Raw genomic sequence first — 19474 nt, 5'->3', positions numbered from 1 at the left:
CACATGTGCATGTTTCATGAATGTTGAACTGCAAAAGATGGCTGGTTTCCGGAGGCTCATATCAGTTACAAGCCAAAAAAAGGCAAAAGAAAGAATTTAAGTAAAAACATAACTGATAATTAGAAATTCAGTGGAGCATATTTTGCCTTAGCCCCAAAACCTAATGAATATGCACTACCTATAGGGTAATGTCTGAGTGTCCACACACAGAGTCAAACACGACAATTTGGAGGAAAGAGAAGCTGATTTTAACAATAAGTGAAAAGGAGAAGTCAGAAATTGTAGGATATTGATAAAGGAGGCAAAAGATAGAGGGAAGAATTGTTCAGTAAAGATGTCTAAACTGTATTGGTGAAAAAGCCCAGTGACAGAATCTTAGTGTGTGCTGAAAATTAAATACCTCCACTTCCACTAATACTTGTTGTGGCCATTAAGCAGCAAGTGACTAAAGCTAAATGGATAACTTGAACCCCAGGATTTTCACTAAGCTGCCCAAGGGCTATTAGTATTGAATTTCATTATTTCCAGGGTGTCTGTGAGTTACAATTTGAGACTGTATCAATTGTAGCACAATAATAAACCCCTGATAACTACATCAGTTCAAATGTACCAGATTAATAAAGACACTAATGTAGTCAATACCACTCAGCACCAGTTCACGGAAAGGAGATCCTGTCAAAGTAAACTTACCTTTTCCCTGTTGATAGGGACAACAGTGTTAATAGAGTTGGCACTTTATAAAGGTATCGGTAGCACAGGGTATTTTAAGCTGATTAAATCCACTTGGCATACATAAAATCTGTTAAGAACTGGACATTTGATAGATCTCAACCCCCAATTGCAACAGGAGACAGTTCACTGAGCTCCTCTGCTTCCAGTGGTATTTTGCAGAGCTGTTTTTGGCCTTACACTTTAACCTCTTCTACTAATATTCTGGAGAGAAACACGTTATTAGTGTTTGGAAATGATGGGGAAAGCTGGGAACTGCCAAAGAAAGAAGAGGTTGGGGTAGTGGTACCCCTGATTACTTCTTACTCTCATTGCAGGCAATTGATGCTTAATATATATCGTACATCTATATTTTGAAGAATGAGGACTTTATTCACTTTGACTGTATAGCGCAGTCCCAGGAAGTAGAGACTTTGGAGAATGTCTTCCAGGGGTTTAGAAGGTAAGTTAAAGAAGTATTAATACACTGGGGAGGGTCACAGGACGAATAAAAGGATTTGAATATATATGGTCTGCACTAAAAGGCTTATAGGGCCCTCAAGATGTCTAGAAAAGCAAGAAAACATCTAAAGGGTGACTTAGTTCTGCTAAGTCATCACAAGATGACAGAAGGACATTCTTCTTACCTGGCATGGGCATGATAACATCAGACATAAAAAAAATTAGGATTAACAAATTCATATTAGAAACAATATTATATATATTTCAACAGTAAGAACTATCAACCTCAGGAATCGATTTATGAGGTTTTTATTTGATTTTCCATCCATTTTTTAAAGAGATTTTTTTTTCTAAAATATATATATTTGAATGATAAAAAACCAAGAATAATTTCCTACAGGCCTTATAATTCATAAATCCAAATAAAATATAAATCTATTAGCTTTATATTTTCCCAGAATCTGGGAGATACCTAAAGGACCATGAAGCAACCTACTCTGCCTCCTAGACCTGGGATGGCAAGCCAGGATCAAAGTGATCACCTGACTGAAAAATTCACTGCTAAATCAGTTTTTCTGCAGGTCAGTCTTTATCTGCCAGGTCATGGACATTGTCTCCACTGTGTTTTGTCACTCTGCCTTTCAGGTCCTGCAGGAATTAGCCAGATTCTGTGCCTTAACCCCTGTATGTGTTCATCCAAATGGAAGAAAGGGTGAAATAAATCTGGAGTATTTCTGTGGTGTCCTCTAGTCTGGCTCTTCTGAATCATCAATTAATGGCATATTTAATCACATTAATGTTTTCTCTAGCCCTGATGAGACTTACTCGTGTGCTTAACTTTATACTTTACCATGTTGACCTACTATTTAATGTAAACCAGGTACACACGAACTTCCTCCCACTGAGCTCAGATAAATTTATCTACCAATGTGCTAATGGTTACTGTGTCACATGCAAGAGCAGAACACGATAGCTGGATTTTTTTTAATTAATTAGTTTGTCAAGCTTATTTTAAAAAGGAGAAACCTGAGCCTAACTTTGCCTGTCAAGCAAAAAATACTATGGCTAGGCAGATTTTCCAAAGCATGAAATTCAAGAGGAGTTAGGTTTCCCTTTGTGCCTTTGAAGAGCTCTCCTTCGTGTCCAAGGGCTTCGCCTTGGCTAATACGCTCTAGGCACTTACCCACAGCCATTCCTGGGATGTTTTGCTGTTTCCAGGAGGCATCTTGACCAGGGGGCTCCTGTGCAGCCAAAAAGGCACAGGCCAGCCAGTGGTTATTGCACCATCCCCAAGGTTCATCCCCCTTTTTTTTTCCTCATATTTAAAGACTCAGTCACAAAAATGCCTCTGGCTGCACACTGAAAATCAGCCCACAGAGTGATGACTCTGACCTATTTTTCTGCCACAGCACACGTCTGGTTGACAGCACTTCCCAAAGAGCCCTGGAGTGTTCCAGCCAGCTGGGCTTGGAGCAAGGACAGTGGATATTTCACAGTGGACATTGAGAGGGGCCTTTCCAGACACTTCAGTCAGGTCCAAATAAGCTTTAACTACGAGCCTCTGAGGTTTTGATTAGGTAAGCAGGGTCTGTGCGGGTTGCACGTGATATCCATACAAAAGATCTTATTTTCTCGTTCTCAGCAGTGATTCCAACAAAGCTGCCTTACTTTGGAAGAAAAGGGAAATTCTCCACGTCACTAGAGCAATGCAGGATGAGGGGGAACCTCTTGTAATACAGACCCAGATGTTTTTGGAGTGATTTTCAGCAGAACGGAATTAAAAATAGATATTTAGATTTACTGGTAAAATGAATTTTATTAAAGGGATGACTGATTGCAGGCAAATGATGGAAGCAAACTTACATGAAAATGTTAAAACAAAGTCTGAAAGCATCTTATAAGAGATTTATCATCTAATCATAGAATGGTTTGGGTTGGAAGGGACCTTAAATACCACCTTGTTCCAACGTCCCTTCCATGGGCTGGGACAACTTCCATTACACCAAGTCCCATTCAACCTGGCCTTGAACACTTCCAGGGAGGGGCATCCATGACTTCTCAAGCAACCCTGCCTCACCACCTCACAGGAAGAATTTTTTCTAAATAGCCAATCTAAACTTACTTTCTTAGTTTTAGTATTCTTTTTCTTCTGCTGGGGAAGATTCTGATTTTCTTCGAAATCTCAGTGAGTTTTGCTTTGTATATGTGTCTTAAAACCTTCTCTTGTTCTTCTGAGATGGCATTTCCAACATAAATGCTCCTTATAAAATGAAAATTAACCTTCCAAACAAGCCTACAAGATTAATCCGGATGCTCAGCATGATCTTTCTGATATGCTTCCATTAATGTTCCTCCTCCCTTTTTCCTAGCATCCTTTGTCTTTATGGAAATTAAAGCGCGGAATCAAGCCTTGAAGTACAGGAGCCATTTTTTGCCATCTTGTTTAAAGTAAGTCACCTTTCCCTCTTCAGAGAGCCCAGCCAGCTTCAGCAGAGGCATGTGGTGACCAAGACAAGATGGGACTTCCAGTGCATCCTTCAAATATTAAGGACTCAGGAGCACACTCCATGTCTTAAGGAGTTTCCAGCCAGGACAGAGAGAGAGAGCAAGAAGTGAGATGAAGTGCAGCAAAGGCTAATGCGTTCAGTGAACACTGATGTATCATGTATATTTTATTATTCCCGCTTTGTAGGATTCTCACAGGATTTCCTGGGAAAAAAATTATGCAGCACATGAATATCCCGGGCTTGTCAGACTGCTGAAAATGCTCTATATGGATGGGCTGAGCACGCAGAACATCTGTGGCTGCGGCAGCCTGAAATCCCAGGCAAATGTCTGACATCCCAAACACACATAGCCTTGATCTCCACTCAGAGACACATGGGCTGCCTGAGAAAACCTGGGGAAATATTAATCTACCCCATTTCTCTCTCTCTCTTTCTCTCTTTTTTTTTTTTTTTTTTATTCCCTTAACTTGATGTTTTATTAGGAACCAAGACATCAGTTTTTAAGGGCTTTTAGATGGGGAAGGGAGTTCAGTGTGACTGGCCATAGCTCAAGGAAGGCTCTAGATATCAGGAGACATGTCTGAACTGATGCTTGGCTAAATATGATGTCAATTTAGCTGCCAATTTTCATATTAATATTTTTTAATATTTAGGGGTCATCTTTAACTCCAGTCAGAGGGTTTGGCAGGCCATGCTGGCTGTGGCTACAGTAGAAAACCAAGCAGGACCAGATTGTCCCAGACCCACCTGGCTCTGAGGATAAGTACAAGGGCATGGCTCATTTCCACACAGTCACCTCCTCCCTGCCCCTTTCCAAAAATCCCACATGGTGAGTGGTCTTGCCTATAAGGTTAAACACCTTGGCCCATGCAATGCCCTGAACTGTGCCCATATTGGAGTCTGAGAGTTTGCATCTGCCAAAAAACATGCCAGGGAATGAGGTAACTTTTGGTCACCGTGGCAGAGTGTTTGATCTCGTGCCCAGGTTTTGGGTAATTACTAGATGGTTCAGACCACCTACTACCAAGCCTAATCCAAGTGTTGCCATCACCTCCCTCCACGAGGTCTAGGAGGAAGCAGGAATCAATCTGCCAGCCTGGGGTAGCAGAACCCCCTTTGATCTCTGTAGCAAAGGTGCTCCAGTGACAATATGTGTGGGCAGCCTGGATGTGACCTGAGTTCCTCTATCATCAACCTCTCCTGACAAGCCATGTCTGAGATAGGGAACTGTTATTGCCCTGTTTATACCTGACAGAGATCCACAGGAAGGCAGGCAAAGCCATCCCACACGTCTCTCCAGCTCCCTACCACCCCTGTGCTGCACCAGGTGGGTTCAGTCCTGCTCTGTTCCCCTTTGTAGTTTAATCTGCAAAGTGACTTTACCTTGCCAAGATGATGGAAATATTCTGCCTTGAGGCTCAGTCTACTTTTTTTCCATAGTATATTCTACTGAGAATATTTATTAATATGCCACCACTGCTTCTATTGTATTTTGGAGTGGGGAGACGGATGTTGTTTTAATTTTCAGTTAGACATGAAGAATCAGCATGAAAAGCTTCAAACTTTTCATCTCTGATGCCAAAGGAGCACAGAGGGGTGTTTTTCAGAGCCAGGCTGGCTGGGAAGCCTTGGGAATATATGAAACTATTTCACTCCTCAGTCAAGCAACTTTCAGATATTAAAGAAAACTTCTTTACCAAACCTTAAACTATGTTTTCCATCTGAACTCTAACTTCAAGAAAACTGTACCTTATATTTTTAGATTTTCAATTTTGACTTAAGGGCTCTGCCTAGTAGGATGTGCAATGTAGAAATTGCCTGCACAGCTTCCAATACCAGTGTTATATGTTAAATTTTTGGATCTTTTGTTTATTTAATGACAAAATAGGGGTTCAAACTGCAGTTGTAGCCCCATTTGCTATACCCATTTGCACCCTGCTACAGCAGCAGAATGTGGTTGTTGATGTGTTAACGTGGAACTGGGAACTTGGATGATTTCTGTGCTTTTATTGCTTTTTTTGGGCTTCCCAAGATCTTGGGAACTTTATATTTTATTGATGAATTTTTGGTCTTTCTGGATGTGGAGGAAAGCTTAACCTGCTGACTCAAAAACCAGAAGGCAAGAAGAGAACGTTAAAGTCGAAGATTCTTAAGTCAATCTTTCCCTTTCAGGGGGGCTCATGAGGCTGAGATCTGACACATCCACAGGTGGATTTTGCTTTCAGTGAACAAGATACAAGGCGTAATCTGAGTACCTGCAAAGGGGTGATCTGCTCCCAGCTCTCCCAGCCACACTGCTGAGGAGAGGGACAGCATAACTCAGTACTGGCTCATTATGGGTTTGATGGTATCTCCCTTGTAAGTCACTAAACCCATTTTGTTCATTTTGCAACACATCAATGTTATGGCTGAGGTTGAAGTATTTACTCGTCCTTGGGGTTTGCAGTTGTTGAGATGGAAAAGCATCTTGCATATAAAATGTGGCTGAACTCTGCTATCCATTCAATAGAGAGTCAATAGTTCAGGAGTTAATTCATGAGAAGAAGGGAATAAAAACACACCAAGGTCAGGATCTCATGACCCACAGGCTGTCTATAACTCCATCTGAAAGACCTTGTAATACATAGGTATGTGGCTTAGAAAATGTGTAATATTGTGGTTAAGCGAGGCATTTCACAAGTTTTGTAACATCACACTGCTGGCAAACTTTCTTGAGCACATGTCATGTTCAGATCAGAGCTCTCTGTGGGGTGGAAAACGTTAGGGTGATGAAGGTTTAAAGTCTCATGACACACAAATTGATACACAGAAAAAATATTTACAAGCTGATGAGTGTCCCATAAACCCCCTCCAAAGGTTTTCCTCCTTAGGGAGCTGTGCCGACTCACACCAGAGCTCTGGTCCTCTCCATACCATATCCCAGGAGTCAGGGAATGCCAGGCCCAGGAAGTTTCTCCCAGTTACCCACTCGCTGTTCCTCCTCACAGAGCCATGAGATTTGTGTGGTGTCAGCACTGACAGCCAATTTCCTGCCTTTCCCTCAGTTCATCACCCATGCGGTGCAGACGAGGTTCGGGTTTCCAGCTCTGCACAGCTCCAGGTCCACCTCCAAGTAAGTCTTCAAGGCATCCTCCTTCCTACCTCATCTTTTAAATGCCCAACTGCCCTGGCCAGGAGAGAAGGCTGCAGAGAGCCACACCCTCTCTAGTGAAGCATGGACCTGGTGAGGAGTGAGAGCAGAGCTTCCTGCCTGTCCAGCTGGCCCTTAGCCTGGAGACAGGAGTTTGGGATGCCATGCACCAACCTTGCTCCAGCCCATCACTTGCAAGCTGGAAGGTGCTGGACACAATCTAGGAGCTGGAGCACCTTTGCAAGGTGGACAGTGGGTTTGATCCTTAATCTCTGCAGTGGCGGCGGCATCCAAGGGATTGATGGTATGGTCACATCCAACCAGATGCTCTCTGCTTTCTCTGAACTGGATCCAATCTCCTAACTGGCTCTGGGAAATGACCTAGCTTAAAAAAGTAAGGGAGAGGAATGGGACACAGGGTTTCCTAAATCTAGACAAGTTCCTGAACAAAAAGGCAACAGGGGCTACTGTGGTAGCAGGAGGTGTCAGGGACCTGGGAGGATGGGAAAGAGGGAGCAGGAAGGACAGGAAGGAGGGCTGCTCTCAGACACCACTGCCTCAAACACTTGTCTCATAGATCCTGAGGCTGCTGCCAGCACAGAGATGCACACAACCCCAGCTGTGTGAACTGGGGTAAAATCACTGGCTTTCTGTTCCTCATGTGCAGAACGAGACCCTTTGCACTTCCCTTCAGACCTGTCCTCTTTGTTTGCAGAGTGGGATGGTTGTGACAGAGAGTGTCTCTTGCTGTGTGCAAGTGCACAGCTCCCAGCACTGCAAGCTTCCTTCGGGACCCGGAGGTGTTCCTGGAGAATTAATTCAGAGCAATATTTGCACTTCGACCCTCAATGCAGCCTGTGCCCATGAAAGCCCCCTCCTCTTTCACTTACAGGTTTTTCTTGCAGCAATTTGAAAAGTAAGGGGTAGGAGGAGGGAGGGAGAAAGCATTAACGGAACAAATGCTCCAAAAGCAGTTCCAAAAACATTTCCATCTTCCGGCAGGAGAGCAGCTGTGGCATGTCCAACGCTGTGTTCGGCGTAATGGTCACCAGCTGTGAGGAACTGCTTTTTTATTGACCAGAGCATTTCCTCGGGGCTGCAATAGACACCAAACACCTCCAGCTCCAAGTTTTGCAGGTGCCCAGAGCTGGCTGTGCCTTCAGCTGACGGTTTTGCCAAGGAACTCCCGCAGCTGAATTCTCCCCACGCCGCCCCTCTGCCCACGCTGTCCTCCAGCCTCCAGGCAGCAACAATCTCGCTCAAGATGGGAGAACTGGTGCTGAGCTCTCCTTGTCCAATGCTCCCTGAAGCCAAATGCACACCAGTCCTAAAGTCATAGTAATTAAAGGGCATTTAATGAGGTAATACCAAGGATAAATCATATAGCAATAATAATTTAAAAATAATAAAAAGCTAAGACTTTTATTTCAGGAAGACCTTTTGAGGAGGGGGGCTGGATACAATCTTTTTGAGTGCTCTATTATAAGCTCTGAGTTATAAATAAATCCATATTTTAACATCTGGGATTCATAACATCTTGCTGACAGTCAAATCTCATAAAAGATGTGGTGAGTTCTACAGATGTGGGAAACCTCATTGAATGAGCTGCATAACAAAGGAAATCTAGTTCTTTTTCATTATTTACTGTTAAATCTGTGTCTCTCTGGCTCCAGAGAGGGAGCAGAGCTGCAGGGTCACCCATGCTTAAATGCACCCTTGCTAGGAAACTCACAGCAGCATCATTGTCTAAAAACCGTGGGTGAAACGAGCACTCTGTACATCACGGGCTGCCTGAAAAGTACAAAATTTTGATCCCTCCCTGAAGCCTCAGGCTGCATGTTCATGCAGTAACCAGCAGTCCCTGGGAAGCTTGCAAATAGTGGGGGATGAGAAGGTAAGCACTGCCTGGGCATCAAAAATACACTAAGATTGGCATTAATGTCCCTTTAGTGCCAGCACAGGATCTACGTGAGGTGAAACAGGGGGAAGGAAGGGAAGAGAAAGGGTAGGACAACTCATCTCCCATCTCCAAACCCTCATGAGCCACCATAGCTCCTTAGCAAGGATGTAACTAATTGAGGCTACAGCTCCAACACTTTTTAATTAACTACAATTGTAAAGAAAGGAGGGGGAGGTATTGAAGTATTTTCTGGCAAAACTTAACACCATTGACCATATTCCCACTAACTAGACCCAACACTTGCAGTGTCATGGGTGTTAGAGCAAACTTGAAGCTCCTTTCTACTGGGTAAACCCAAAGAAAGTAAACAGTTTATTATGGTCACATTTAATTTGGGCTTATACAAAGTTGGAGCACTGCAGCCTGTGTTTAATGCATTTGTGGTAGTAGGGATTTGTTTTTTCCCTCCCCAAATAGCTTACTATTGATTTTCCTCTTAACAAGTGCACTTGTTCTGACAGTCCATCCCACTCTCTGTGTTCAGAGTAAGAGGTTGTAATCTTCACGTTGGTGATATCTGAATCCTCTAGCCATGGGCACGGTTATGTTTTCACTAAAATAGGATTATGACCTATTAATCAATAAAGACGAAGTGGGTTAGTGGAGCCGTGACAAAGGCGTGATTATTTTGCACGGCCCTGGAGGAACGGGCAGGTGCAAGAGGCATGAAAGAAAACAGCATTTCAACAGCATCATCCTCAGCCACGGGTTTTCTCTGTCCGACAGAAACGGGTGGTGTAACAAAAGGTCACACAAAGAGCTGCTGTGGATCTCTGAATGATCAGTCTGCTGCTTTGTCAGGACCCACACAGTACAGGTGCTGAGCCTCATGAGACAGGAGACCAAACGCTCCCCTGCTCTTCTCAGTGCCAAATCTCAAAATATTTTATAGAGAAGAATAGAATCCTCTGTGTTTGACAGGGGGGGAAACTGAGGCAGGCAAAGGTGGTGAGATTTGTCTGTGAGCCTACAGGAAATGGGAGCCAGGGCTGGATAACAGAAAATAGGGTTCACGAGTTTAGTGAGTCCTGCCCAGCTGGCTGCGTTGCGTGACTTGAGCTAAGAGGCTGGCAGGCCTCTAGAGCTGAGCTAAAGCACTGGAACTATGAATTTCCAAGCTTTCAAATATTTGGATAGCCTATAAATATAATTTTAAGCTCCTAATCCCTCCCTGTCAAATGGTATAACTTTTTTTCTTCTTCTTTTTGGTTTCAACCTTCCTTCTCTCTTGGTTTTGCTAAAGCAGCCTCAGCTCTGACATCATTTGAGAATTTCACTTAACAAAATGTTTTGAATCATTTGTGCTGGTTCTGGAGACTCTGCCAATGGAAACATCCCCTGCAGCAAGTGCGATTTTAAACCTTGAATGTGCCTTTTTTTTTTTTTTCCTCCCTCCTGTAGTTACATTCAGAGCAAATCTCTTCCCTTGACTTCTGGCCAACTGTCCCAGAGGAAAGGGTTGCTCTGGGATGTCAGAACATGGTTTGCTCAACCATAGAGAGCCCATCTGGAGACAGGGCACCTTCCTCACATGTTCTCCTGTTCCCTATCAGTCCTCCTGGGTGGGTAAGAAGAGGAGGAGGAAGGGCTGAGGGAATGTTTGTGCATGTCTGGGGCTTTGAATGTGGCACAGTGGCTGCGACACCAAAGAGATGGTGAAACTCAACAACAGGTAAAGGGAGAGGACACAGCTGGGAATGAAATCTGTAATCAAATTACTCTCTGTAGCTACCAATATTATTTTTTATTATATGACAACGTTTGCACCTCCTGCTAACCAACATTGCTCGAGAAATTGATGTCCTTGTATTGAGTTCTCCTTCACCCTCTTTTTAATGGGTGCATGGAAGTAAGAACATCATGTCCTGGAGCCAAATAAGGCAGAGGTGCATGGTCCTGAGGTCACGTTTAATACTCAACAGCCTTCAGATATCAAAAACAAGCAAAAAACCAAGGTGGCCCTCAGACATATCTGAAGCACTACTGCCAGATATCTTCCTTGTCATGATGTGCAACACTTGGATAACAGTATTTGGTGCTTGAGATTGCCTTTAGGAAGCAAATCCTTGACCCTCCACAATGTGTCTCTGATCAAACCCAAAAGATATGCATTAAAAACCTCTTCTTAAGGATTGGGGCTGGGGGTAATGGACTTATAGGTTATTGCCAAACAAAATGCTCCCTGAGTCCCTCTGGGCACAAGAACCACTCCATGAAACCCTTGGATGAGGAACCTCTCTTCCAATAGCAAAAGAGACTCCAAAGAGAACATGTGGGATATTTTATGGCACTATTATGGTTCTATTGATACTATTTGAAGCAAGTGCAAACACACTCAGGCTTATAATAAGAGGGTGTAATAGATAGTAAGTGCAAATGACTCATTCACTGAGATTTTCCAGGATTAGACAGCAGCAGAAGGGCAACAGCTGTGTAAAACGGACTTTAAAAAATAATCTTCTAATAAGATTTTAATAAACCTGTTAGTAAATTGTAATGCTTGCCTTCAAGAACTATTTCTCCCCTGCAGTGTTTCTCTGTGGAGTTGAAGCTGTGATGCTCTCCAGCATGCATGATACAACCTCGACTGCGCTGTTGGCAGGGTAGGGAGCCCTCAGGTCAATGAATGAATGGAAAAATCACACCTGTGGGCAGAAGCTGAGTCTTGAAAAGCTATTTCAGGCCCCCTGCCATATTAACTTCTAGAATTGAACTCAAATCTCCTTTTTTTTTGTACTATTCTTGCCACGTTTTTCTTTCTGTTGCCTTGAGTAGATTAATTTCAAAAATAAAATAAATAGCGTTTTATGAAAAAAAGAACCTCCTCTTTCCATTGCACTCCAGATTGTGTGTAGCCAAATGCTGGCTTACCAAAGCCTTCCCCTAAATCCCATGTCTGGACAGGCATGTGCACCTTGCCAACGCAGGGAAACTGCCACGGTTTTGGTCCTTTTCTCAGAAGTTTGTCTCCTGGGGTCAAGTCATTACATGGTAATCTTGGAGGAGGGAACTCATTTTTGCAGCTGCCACAGTTTAGGAAAAAAGTTTGTATGTGCAAATGTTTAGGAACTCAAAAACCAGAACGGAAACCAAAAGGACTCAGGTTTATTTCCCTTCCTCAATACTGTCTAAATTGCAGCCCAGTTGTATTTAAGCTGGACCTTGCCAAGCTGCCCCTATTTCTTATGAGTTTGTGGGTATTTTGACCCCAGCAGGACAATGTTCATCTCTGTTTCTCCTTCTTGTTAAATGAGGTGTCAATCATTTATCCTGTTGACTTATAGAGTTTTCTACCACCTTCAGATGTCACCACAAAGTACACATTATGTTGGTAAGTGTATCTGTAAGTGTATCTGCATAACACATCTACATTTTTACTCTCTTGAGAAAGCTAAGGGGCAGAAGCATAAATGCAGCTCCTCAGTTTTACAGGATGATTGGGGAAAATAACCTTCAGGTGGGATGAGATACCTCAAAGCCCAGATCACCTGCCCCGCTGCACTGGGGACAGGTTGTGTCAAAAAATTACCAAAGGCTCAGTGTTCTGCTGTAAACTATTCAGTGGCAGTTTTCCCTTCAGCTTCCACCTCACAGGGCAGTGCTTGCCCTTCTGGAGTATGTGTTCAGTAGGTGCCTGCAGTGAGGGTTTAGGATTCCTACAGAAACACCTGAACTCCTACATGGGGTAATCCAGAGTTCCCTCTTTCTGGACTTTCCCCCACTGATATTAAAGTAGCTTGGCAATAACTGGCTTAGGCTCAGCCTCAAAACCTCGTGCCTGTGCCCATCCTTCTCCAAAAGGTTGGTTCCAGTTTGGTGCCTCAGTTTCCTAATGGTAAAACTAGGGGTAAGACCCAGGACCTGTTCCCAAGGGAACAATGAGAGTGGCACAGTCACACTGGGGAGCACCAAGACCCCTGAATGTGGCAGCTCTGTCAGTGGCCTTGCTGGGAGTTAAACAGCAGATGTGAATTTGGCTCAGAAGCCCCAACATTGATCACAAGCACTTCAGGAGTGTGACATGCCACCAAGCCCATAAAGCACCACCAAATACAGTAATTAACCCCGTACCTAATTCCATACACATGCCCTTTTCATGCTGCCAGGATCTGATGTTAAAACTCAGTGACCCTGGGCATCCTGCAAGTGTCAGAAGGACAGCGACAGCTCACAGATAAAACAAGCACACAAATGCAGACCTGGTGCTCTTTTGGTAGCTTCCATTTTTAAACCAGTGCTGTCATCTGGAGCTCTGGCACTGAGAAGAAAGCACTGAAGCATCACCTGTGGCTGCTGTGGCCACCAAACGCTGCTTCAGCTTTGGGTGACATGGGAACAGCACTTTTTTGTTGGGGGATTTGCTGTGAATTAAGTCAATCAAGTTAAATATAAATAGATTCACACACATCTACTTGTATTTATATAAGTTTTGCATGTATTTTGCTGCTGTTTCAGCCCAGCTCAAGTATCATAAGGGCTGCTCAGGGGAAGCAATGCCCCTGCCCCATAATCTGGGCTTGTGAAAACCTTCATTAGAGGAGAAAATTGAGCTTTAGTCATAATGTTATTTTTATTGGCTTTAGATCCTGATTTCTCTCTGAAACTCTTTACTCCTAAGGAGCCACTGCAGCCCTCCAGGAGTCTGCAGCCCTCTCCTGCACTGGAGCTTCATCCCAGAAGTGGCAGGGGCAGGTGTGCTGGTGTCCCAGATGCTCCCATTCATGGTCCAGCCCATTTGCTCCAACTTTGCATCAAAATGGGATCATGCTGAGATGCTGGAATCAACTCATCAGCCTTTCCTGAGGCAGGGGGGTAGTAACTTTTTCAGGCAGCTCAGGTATTTCCTCCAGAGCTCCAGTCTGTCACATCACTGCAAATATATCTTCACTGGATGGTTTTTGCTGGTCAAGAGTGGGATGCAACGAAGGCTTTAGATTGCCTCTTGCAAGGAGGGCAGGGGCTGTTGGGGGCCTGCACGGAATGAACACCCAGTAGTGTCTGGCCAAACCCATCTCCCTACCCAGCTCGAGGTCTAGAGCAGCTTCACTGCAAAGCGACGAACAAAAGGCAACAAAAACTGCTTTTTCTCTCTAAACACTGTCACCAGCCAACCCAATAGAAGTGAAATAACCCTCTTGCCCAGTCTCCCTCATAGTTTATGATAAAGAGCCTTTTGTTGCAGTTTAATTTGCAAACTTTCTCTTCTGCCATTCTCATGAACCACCGTTCCGGAGGCTCATATAATTATTTTTACAAGAAATGCTTTCAGACAAATAAGTCTGGGGAGGTTTGTAATTTCTATTACCTCATGGCGACTCCATTGATAGACAGCAGCACACCTTGGGAGAATTAGAGAGCATAAAGTAATAGGGGTTTTTGTCCTCTCAAGACAGAGCTGTGAGTGCTGCCTGGCTCACTGCCAACACCACCAATTACCAACCTGGAGCAGGAGACAGGTCCTAGTGATGAAAAATTACAGTTTTCCAGCAAGCCTGGTAATGATGGAGCTGTACTGTGAGCTACCATTTCCTTCAGGGCCTGTTAGGCATCCAGGACTATGATGTGTTTTGGGCCACCTCAGTGTTTAGTACAGTTGTTGTCCCTCTACTGGGGGGAAAAGGATGGAGTTTGTATTGCTTCCCCTTGCCTTTGCACCCACTCACGACTCTTTCCCGGCTTCTTTATTTTTTGCAGAAGCCCTTTCTGCCAGGAGACAGAACAGTCGAGCATAAAAAAGCAATTTCGGAGGCTCTGTCATTGGCAATTATGCTTGAAAGCCAGAGATTTAATTATTGTGTGAGAGCGATACCCTTGAAAGAGAAATTGCAACGGTCCCATCACTTGAGACGTTTCAGCGCTGAAACAGACGGCTCACGAAATGTCAAGGAGCGAAAAACGCAGCACTCCTGTACTTCCCACCTCCAAATCCTGGTGCGAGGGTCTCTGTTGACACAGAAGTTAACCGGTAGTTGGGTTAATTGAGGACACAGGTGCCCCACTCGAATCCAGCTGTCTGGATAGCGCGGGGCTTTGTCATCCTTATTTTCCTTGCCGCTAACCATCGCTAACGTGTGGCTGGAGGTACACGGAGCTTCCACAATTCCCATTTCATGCCTGCACTTTAAATTAACACTTATTCACTCAGGGTGATGATTTTTGTGTGTTTGTTGGGAATCTAGCAATTATACCAGCACTCACCGGCAAACAGGTCATATTCTCCCTCTCTCTCAAGCATACAGGGTGCCTGTACATGTAGGAGAGCACTGAATTACTCTGTCCCTGTCTCTATCAAGGACTGACAGCACAGTGAAGAAAGTACATTCCAGTAAATACATAAATAATTCAGCCAGTATATAACAGCACAGGGCTTTAAATGCTATAGATGTGACTATCTTCCAACATCAGCTCAAAGCAGGAGCTGGTAGAGTTGTGGTGGTATAAAATCAATGAGCTAACCACAGGACATCTTCATCGCATCTGCATGGCCAGACTCACACCCCCAAGGCTGTCCCAGCACAGCTGTGTCCTTCTGATGGTTCCCAGCGTGAGTAGCCCAGAGCGTGGCTGAAACTAAGTCTTTGATTTGCCAATTTTGTGTCTGTCTTTCAGAGGAAGAAAAAACCTCAAACCAGCTCAATGCCCTTGTTCAACGCGTGATTCGGATGTGTTGGGTGGGAAGGAGCCCTGGCACCAGGTCAGGCAGCCCACAAGTGGCCACAGCAGTTCGCTGTGATTGCACAACACATTACAACAGCAAAGTGTTCACTTTATCTGACTGTGAACAGGAGGAGTCGGGGCCAGGGGGCGAGTCGGGGACACCAGGAGTGATGCTGGACATGTGATTGCCCAAGTGGGCGTTGGTTCAGCCGTGGTTTCTTTTCCCATGTCCCTGTGCCATCACTCTCAGATGGGTTGTTACAGTACCCAGCAACACAACCACAGTCAGATACAGCTGATAAACCCTTTCAGAACCACAGTCAGGATGTCACATAAAACCAGGGAAAAAATTCATTTCTCCAAGCCCAGATATTCCCGATTTATCCATCCCTAAACACCAAGAGGCTTTTAACCCCAGGGAAAGAGCTTCTCCAGCTGCAGGGCAAGCACAAAACTGGCAGCGAGGAGCTTGACATCCCGAGCTTGTCCAGCTCACACCTCTTATCTCGCCTCTCGTGTGTCACACAGAATCCTCCCCGGTCCTTTCCCGCTGGGCTCCCTGCTCCCTGCGCTTGCTCTGCTGCTGCTGCTCCCTGCCAGGACACTTATCCCTGCCACGGCCGGTCAGCAGGGAATTTCCTCCCGCCGGAGCAGCGCTCACGTGGCACCCAGCCAGGGAAACCAGCTCCAGGCCGGTGCTGCCAGCAGCCTTTGCCAAAGAAGCGAGGGCTTTCCTGGGCACAGGGGCTGCGAGCTGTGCTGGCTTCACAGGGAAAGGATGCTGCTTCTCCAGAGGTGTTAAAAACCAAACCAACCTGGCTCAGGTTAAAGAGAAACAGATTTTTTTTTTTTTCTCTCTCGCTCTTTCTTTCATGAATTAAGTTGTTGGAGGAACGAGGCTCAGAGATGCAACAACAAAACACGTGTTGAGTCAAACAGATATTTCTTTTAACCTACACAGGAAAACGTCTTATATTGGTTGGGGGTTATTTATGCTTGTGTGTAAGCTTCTACTTATTGATGTAGTAGAGCTTTTAGGTTGATATTAAAACAAAAAATATTGCTGCTTCAAAAACAAGTTTTGTTTTGGTTCCCCCTTTTCTTTCACACACACAACTACGGGCAGTTTTGAGTCAGAATTGCTCACTGCCTGACTGAATCGCTAAATAATTTCTGCCCTGTGTGGGACTCTATCTCATAGTGGCTTTACTTTCTTTAAAAGTAATAGAAGCAAGAGAGAAAATTTGTAATCTGGAGGTTGCTGGCAGCCTTTCTGGCTTTTTTCCCTTTCTCATATACCCTGGGTTTCACACAAAGCTCAGCCCAGGGATGGTGGCCAATGACTCCCCCTTCATCGCACGGATACAGTGTAGAGACAGGTGATATTATGTCCTGGTCTGGTCATACCGAAGCTCTCCAGGTCCCCAGAGGCTGTGTAGTGAGACCTCCCTGGCGCCAGGACCCGTTTTGGGCTTGGCAATGGGCGGCTGCCGGGCCGGCGGGATGTAGCCTGTGAGGTGGAGGAAGTGAGGAGCCAGTGTACAACCTGAACTTGGTCACCCTCAGCCCAAACCCTGAAGAGGAAAGCCTGGGTGCATGACATCTTCCTGTTAGGAAATATTAATCACAGCCATGTCCAAACATGGTAAATGAAACCTCAGGAAAACCGCTCCTTTGGCGATCGAGTGCTGTGCACTGGTATATTCAGGAAGGCCCTCCTGCCCCAAAGATAGGACCCACCGTCATCAGGGCACCATCTAGAATTACAGATTGCCTCTATGACATTTGCATATTTGAAGCAAAATCTCAGCTCATCCCTCTGTGGCTCTGTACCACTGGGAGCTGTGGCTGTTGTTTTATGGGCTCGAGAGAGTGACACGGGGTGAGCCAGGTAGTGGGGTGAAGCACCTGGAGAGGAGAAGCACCAATCAAGTACAGCAGAAAAATTGGCTTGAGGATGTTCTCAGTTCTCCTTGGTTCTCACCCTTGCTCTTTGCAGCTCTTAGGGCAATTCGTGGGGCTACCCTGTCTGTGGGAATCACTGGCACGCACCATGGCAAGACCAGGAGAAAAATCCTGCAGGCACCAGGGGGGCATAAACTGGTTGAGGTTTTGGGACTAGAGAGGATATTTTTCACCATCAGATTATTTCCTCCCCAACATTTTAGCCCCAGAGTTTAAAAGCTTTCACTGGTCAGAGGACTAAGGTTGAGACTTTCACAGCAGTCTACTCTGAAAGAGCTGAGCCACACATTCAGGCTCTCACCTCTTTTCCCCTCTTCATGGTCAGACTGGGCACCTTCCAAACAAGACACCTATGTTAAAAAAAAAAATAAATAATAAAAACCCCATAAAAGGCATCCTAAGAGGTTTACAAGTAAAATAATATTCCTGGAAAGAGGTACCAGCACTCTAGCTTGCAGAACTGTGTGGGAAGCATTTTGGAGCTAAGGAGCTCACAATGAAGCACAGAGATACATGTGCTTGGGGAAATCCCCCCACACCTCAATCCATCCTCCCTCACCTTCACGATAAATCCCCCTGGGGGCCAAGCCTCACATATAGGGCCCAAGTCCCTTCTTGGGATCCAATTCTTTGTGGGGAACAGTTCTTACTTGTGGGGTCTAAACCCATTTTTGTGATCAACCCTTGCCCATGGGGCCCAGATCCCTTTTAGGGGCTCACATGTCCTTGGGGGATCAATCCTTGCCTGTATGGGGATCAAGTCCCTGTGGATACAAAATGCTCTTTGGGGGCCAGATCTTGCAGATATGCAAGGGGGTGGGGGGAAAACCCCTTTTGGAATCCAAACTTTGCTTGTGTGCCCCAACTTCTCAGGGGACTGAAACCGTTTTTGTGGTCCAAGTCTTGCTTGTGTGGCCCAGAACTGCTGTGTGATCCAAGTCTGTTTTGGGTCCCAAGCTTTCGTGTAGGTGTCAAATTCCCTCGGTGTCCAGAAACCCCTTTGAGGGAGAAAACTTGCTTCTGGATCCTAACCACCTCATGGGGCCAAAAAACTTTTGGGAGGTAATTCTTGCTTGTGGGTCCCAAACCCCTGTGGGGATCAAAGCCCCTGAGGGGTTCAAAGCCCCTGTGGTGCCCCACTCCATCTTGAGACCTGAGCTGTGCCTGTGGGTCTCCAACTCCTCGTGGGGAAACAAACTCCTTGCAGGGTCCAAATCCCTTTCAGGAGCCAAGCTGAGCTGTGCCAAAACCACAGTGGGACTCAAATCCACCTTGGGATCCAAGCTGTGCCTGTGGCTCCCAAATCACTTGTCAGTCCCTGTGAGACCCAAACGCATTTTGGGGTCCAAAACCTTTACAGAGGATTTCTGGGTCCCAAGTTCCCTGTAGGACACAAATCCATTTAGGATCCAACTTTGTTGTGGGTCCCCAAAACTTCATACGGTCCAAACTCCCCACGGGACCCAAATGTATTTCACGGCCCAAGTTTTGCCTGTGGGCCCCCAACCCTTCCTGGTCTCCAAACCCCTTTAAGTGCCCAATCCCCTTTTGGGGTCCTCACCTGCTTCAGGGTCCCAAGCCATCTGTGGTATTTACATGTGCTCTGGGGTCCAAGTTGTGCCTGTGAGTCCCTTGGCAGAGTCTAAATCCTTTTCAGAAGCCAACCCTGCATGCGGGTCCCCAGACCACTGTGGTGCCTAAATCTGTTTTGGTGTCCAACCTTTGCCTGCAGGTGCCAACCCCTTGTGATAGCCCAAAGACCCCAAGGTGCCCAAATTTGTTTTGGGGTCTTCCCAAACCCTTGTGGGCTCTGAACTCCTTGAAGCACCCAACACCCTCTCGCTTTAAGGTCCCCAGACCCCTGTGGTGCACAAATGTGCTTTGGGGTCCAAGCTTTGCCTGAGTCTCCAACTCTTTTGGAGCTCTGAACCCCTTGAAGTAGGTTTCCTTTTGGGGTCCACATCCGCTTCGGGGTCCCCAGCCCCTGTGATACTTAAATTCATTTTGGGCTTCAAGCTGTGCCTGTGGCTTCCCAACCCCTTGCAGAACGCAGGCTCCCAGTGTGGCACAAATCAGTTTTGGGGT

At 45.4% G+C, this 19474-nt stretch overlaps 1 long non-coding RNA gene across 1 annotated transcript; it reads right to left on the bottom strand.

Annotated features, from left to right (window-relative positions):
- Window positions 1-14567: 14567 nt before the first annotated feature.
- Window positions 14568-19110, bottom strand: LOC127461036 (uncharacterized). The gene is made up of 3 exons (XR_007899955.1): window positions 18951-19110; window positions 17691-17739; window positions 14568-14710 (listed from the first exon to the last, which is right to left on the bottom strand). It is a non-coding gene; the product is annotated as an uncharacterized LOC127461036 (long non-coding RNA).
- Window positions 19111-19474: the final 364 nt, after the last annotated feature.

Source organism: Manacus candei, unplaced genomic scaffold (assembly GCF_025592945.1).
Source record: "Manacus candei isolate 608988 ecotype Guabito, Panama unplaced genomic scaffold, ASM2559294v1 h1tg000094l, whole genome shotgun sequence".
Lineage (NCBI taxonomy): Eukaryota > Metazoa > Chordata > Aves > Passeriformes > Pipridae > Manacus > Manacus candei.
This window is presented reverse-complemented; position numbering and strand designations above follow the sequence as displayed.